Source organism: Zeus faber (genome assembly GCF_960531495.2).
Source record: "Zeus faber genome assembly, chromosome: 1".
NCBI lineage: Eukaryota > Metazoa > Chordata > Actinopteri > Zeiformes > Zeidae > Zeus > Zeus faber.
The window spans coordinates 46,391,014-46,396,739 of record NC_137193.1 but is presented as its reverse complement, the minus strand read 5'-3'; positions in this window follow the sequence as shown (position 1 = coordinate 46,396,739).

Here is a 5,726-nt window from a genome sequence, read left to right as displayed (position 1 = left end):
GTATTAGTAATATTAATGGGTGTAATAGTAGTAGAAGTATTAGTTGTAGTAGTAGCATGAGGAGACATAGTATTAGCGGGAGTAATAGTATGAGTAGTAGTAGTAGTAGTAGTAGTGGTAGTAGTAGTATAAATATACATAGTATTAGTGGTAGTAGTAGTAGTAGTAGTAATAGTATTTCTGTTACTGCTATGTCACCAGTCTATAGATAGATAGATATTTACCATACAACCCATCTATACCAGCATATTATACCATATTAAGATTCAAGATTCAAGATTCTTTATTTGTCACATACATATACATACTTTCATACATATATGCAGTGAAATGTAATAACAGCATATTACAATATTACAGCATATTTCAACAAACAACTATAGCTTTTAGTACTATCGTCACATATTACTGGATATACGCTGTTGCTTTATATTATTCGACTTTAGTGCACCCATCATATTCCCATATTGGCTCACAATTTAACAAGTCAGTAAGTACTAGTCCCTATTTTCTGTTGCTCAATGTTGTGTACAAATATTTAATTTCATTTTCACTGTTTTATCAAATTGATTAGTAAAGTGTTATCGTATCATAAAATTATGTAAAAAAAAAATAAAAAAAAAAAGGAGAGAAACAAAGAACAAGTATATGTAAAGCACAGTTTTGATTAATAGACAGTACTGGAGCTGAATAGATTTCTATTTGTGGTTATTCTTCAAGAAAACACCACGAATATCGTCTGCTGTGTGTGTCTGAGGCATTCCTGCGAGTTGATGTGGAAGAGACTGTCAGGCTGAGCACTGGTGAGTAATACTTTACCACAAGGGATGAGGAAATGGGCTGTGGGCGGGATGTCTGGGCAGTGTGTGCGTGCGTGTGTGTGGTGGGGCTGAAAGACCAAACATTCCCTCTCTAAGTGGAGATTTTTCTCTCTCCTCGGGATTTGGATGGAAGGCTTTTGCACCTTTTGAGTATCAGTGAGGGCACGCTGACACGGCCAGACGCATCGCCGGACGTCAGAGTTTCGAAGGAAGAGCAGAGGGTAAAGAGAGAGACGCGCTCGAGAGGGAGACAAAGACGCTCATTGAGACGCCGGGCTGCGCGGCTCCTCACGCCGCTATCTTTCAACGTGCACTTCTCTCCCCGATCCTCTGATCCTCCAGCGCTCTCAGACAGGGAACACAGCACATAGATACTGTACATGTTTACGTGACTTCCTCGTCAACTTGTGGAGGGTGACTCCCACTTTGGACTAGATACACCTAGTTGCCCCAAAACTATTCTAAAGGAACAAAAGCACAGAAATGGGACCTCAGGACACCTGACAGCACCAAATATACATAAAATCAGCCATTTCATTGATTGAATCTACGCCCGGTCCATCCTGCTGTTATCACCTTCACCAGCAGTGCTATCCCGCCTCGAGGCCCCCTTGGTCCTGGCATTGCCTGGTGACGACTGACAGTCGGCCAGAAGACGGGAAGACACACAGCAGCCAAGCTCAAAACTTTATTATAGAGAGAGGAGAGAGAGAGAGAGAGAGAGAGAGAGGGAGAGCAGTAATCGAACAGAACTTTACACGAGCAATGAAGTGAGAGGACACTCAGACACACACACACACACACACACACACGCACACACGCACACACGCACACACGCACACACACACACACACACACACACACACACACACAGATCAATTGGTTGTCACCAGAACATATACATGCAGTGCACACACACACACACACAGACACACACACACACACACACACACACACACACACACACACACACACAAAATATACACACAACCCCTTGTGGAAGCGTGTTCAACTACATGGATTTGTCCCAGAGCCAAGCACAAATGTTTCACCTTCAGGGTGAAAGATAATTAGAACAGAAAGGTCAAGAAAATGAACAGACGTGAAAGTCGGGCTATTTTCAGCATTCGCACCTTAATCCTTGTTTTGTAAATAAAGGTGCTTTGTAAATAAAGTTATTCCAGTGTTGATCTCTTTGGAAGAGAGAGGGCCAGCCAACTTTTTCATAGAGAGAGCAATGATGGGTAGTGTAGGCATCACCAGTAATAAATCTAAGAGCAGAGTGATATATAGTGTCGAAGGGCTTAAGGGTGGTAAGAGTAGCGTGTCTGTATATTACAATAACATTGTCCAAGACACAAAGTAATACAGCCTCAACAATTCTTTTTCTGCTATACATGGGAAAGGAGCTTCTATGTCGATAAAGAAAGCCACGTTTCGGCCGCAGCTTTTCAACCAGTTTATCGACATGAACTTTAAAAGTGAGTTTATCATCAATCCAGATGCCTAAATATTTATAGTGTGGGACTTTTAATGGCAGTACCAAGTAAAGTGCTTTTATGAAGTTCGCTATAGTCTATTTCCTAAGCTCTTGTGAATGTCATATTTTTTCCCTTTTTCAAAATTTAACACAAGTTTGACATCGAAAGGTGCCTCTTGAAGAATATTCAAAGAAAATCGCAGATTGTAAATAGCCAATTGTGTGGAGTCAGCCCAACAGTATAAGATAGTGTCATCTGCGTACAGTTACTACGGGACTACGGGTAGTGAAAGACCGGATGTGGTGTGGGGATAGTGTGGTTTGAGCAGCCACGACTGTCCTGGGTCTAGGCAATTGGTCCCAGGATCAGGGTGGCTGTATACCTGTTGCTCATTAATAATCAATGAGCAACAAGTAAAACCCCCATCCCCACACACGCAGGAGAGGTTCCCATGTCATGACATGCTGTCCATCTGCTCCGGGCTTGTTCCATCTTGCCTACTCGCTACAATAAACTGGTGTCTTTTCAACCCCATTGTCTGTATCTCTATGCGGAAGGGCCCTAAAAAACGCCATTCGGATGGCGTGTCGTAGGCGAAACTGCCAAACTGGACAATATCATTGATATGAATCATGAAACGGACCAGTCCTAAAACCGAACCTTGAGGGACACCTTTTGTTATAGATAAAAATGCAGATTGAACATTACCCGTTCTCACGCACTGCTGTCTATCTGAGAGGTCGTTTTGGAGCAATCTATAAGCATTCGTGTCACAGCCAATACTTAGCAGTGTGTCTAAGAGCAGGGAATGATGAGCTGTATCAAAGGCTTTTGATAGGTCGATGAACAGAGCAGCACAATGCTGCTTTTTATCCACCAATATACCACAATATACGTAATTTATAATGAAAGATGTTGCAGAGATGGTGCCGTGGTTGGTCCCAAAACAGGATTGGTGAGGGATCAACACAGAATACCTGGTTAGAAAAGTCATGAGTTGATCGTTTAATATTGATTCCAGTATTTTAGACAGACAGGACAATTTGGAGATGGGACGATAGTTAAGATCACTATTATCACCTCCTATATGCAATGGGGTAACGTGAGCAACTTTCCACACTTTGGAAATTGTACCTGATAAAATGGATAAATTAAAAATATGTGTTATACAATCAAACCATCAAGGCAGAGAGCTGGAGAAAGAAATCATTCAGACCCTCTTCTCCAGTTGCTTTCTTGGAGTCAATGGCAAGAAGTGCTTGAGAAACTACATTGGGAGTGAGAAGGAGGAGGAAAAAACTGAGGGACAGGACTTAAAGTACAGTATGTACAGAGACATCCATTTCTGGATTTATGATAGATTTACTACGTCCCGCGCTCCCATTTACAAATAGGTGACCAGCTGCAGCAAAATGGTTGGTAAAATCCGTGCATATTTCCTTGTGATCAGATATTTCGCATTGACCAGGTTTTGCAAGTGTGGAGTGAGTTGAATTCACTGTCTTCGAGAATTTGGCTGGATTTGAATAACAACTTAAGATGGTATTTAAATAATAATCAGATTTAGCTTTCCTCACCGACAATGTTCATTTGAATTAAAATTCATTTTAATTTTCTTAAATGCCTAAAAGTAAGCCAGTGGGATCCAAGCCTTATTCTTTCATTTGAATAAGGATGATAGTTCAGAGGTGAACCAAGAACTAGACCTGTCATTAGTTATTGCTTTTTAAACAGGGCATGTTTGTTAACCACTGGGTTGAAGGTATTCGTTAAATGATCCAGTATTAAATGAATGTCTGGGATTTCTAATGTATTTGAAATGTCACTAGAAAAAAAAGATCATGTAAGAAGGCCTGCTCATTAAAATTTCATTTAATAAAACACTACCTCGGAAGCATGTATTCTTTCATGCATCCAACAAATAGAAACATTCCCCAATTAATGTTTTTTTCCCCTCTTATCGGCTTCTCCCATTCTCTTTAATATACTCCTCTTTTTGTTATCCTTCTCTTGCTCGCTCTCTCTCTCTCTCTCTCTCTCTCTCTCTCTCTCTCTAATCCACTCTTGTCCAAGGAAGATGACTGATGGCAGGGGACAAATTTCACTCGTCAGTGTTTACCCCCCAGTCCCACACCCTTCCTCCCCCTATTGTCCTCCCTGCCGCCCAAGCCCTTCTCAGACAGGTGGGATCAGAGCCCATTATGTTCCTGAAGACTTAGGCACACAAATGGACAGCATACTGCAGGTAAGAGCATTCACCACACACATAAGGATGGAGCCACATGTACGCCCCACCCCCTCCACACACACGCGCACACGCACACACACACACGCACACACACACACACACACACACACACACACACACACACACACAGAAACTTTATTTTGTTTTCGTACACACTCAGGATCCCATTTCAGATGTCATGGTAATTCAGACTACAAAAATTAAACAAATGGTTGTTGAAAAAGAAGGCAAATTGGTATTGGTGTGATCTACAACGTATAATGGTCTTCACGCTAAAAGATAACATTAAAGTCCATTTTACAAAGTTAATGTCACTCATTTACAACCTGCTTCCTCAAATGACACACTACCCTATGGAAGCACTACTGACGAAGGCATCAAGGCAGCCTCCCGGCCCTCTAGTGGTTACTTGTATGAATTGCAGTCTTATGTATAATGACGTCTTACTACTTACCCCGGAGACCTATAGGCCTACTTGGAAATCCAATAATTCACATATAATAATTACTATTTAATTAATAATAATAACATAATAACATTATACATAACATAATATATAATACAACATTTAAATCACACTCAGCACAAAGAGGAAATTACAAAGTGATATGTAGTTACAATTTAGATGTAAAATTCAGAATTATTTTAGAGAAGTAGGAGGATGGATAGGTTGCTGGATGGAGGTGGGGGCAGGAATGCCTCGCAGAGGCTTAAACAATGCTTGAGGAGAAAGCAACCGATAGTTGACACCTTGTTATATTTACAAACCAGATCATATCCAGAGAACAATATCAATTACTTTATATAGGTAAATGGAAACGACTTAAAATTGGAAATATTTGCCATAAGTGTTAAAAAGCCAAATTTTCAAATACCGATTGCCAAAAATTCATAAAACATTTATTTAGTTTAGTTTAGTTTAGTTTGGTTCATTTATTGAGAATTTTCTTTCATAATATTTTAATTCCCAGCATTTTAAATAACCCATTGCTTTAAACAAATGAAACAGTGAGAGCGTGTAACAAATGTGTGTATATTGAGCATATTGTGTTCGATTATACCGATACAGCGGTTTTCGAATGAAAACTTATATTTACAACAAACACGGGACTATAAAGCGGAACCGAAATTCGTATGATTTGTTTCGCCCGTGAAGCAAAACCCGCGTACCGGCGG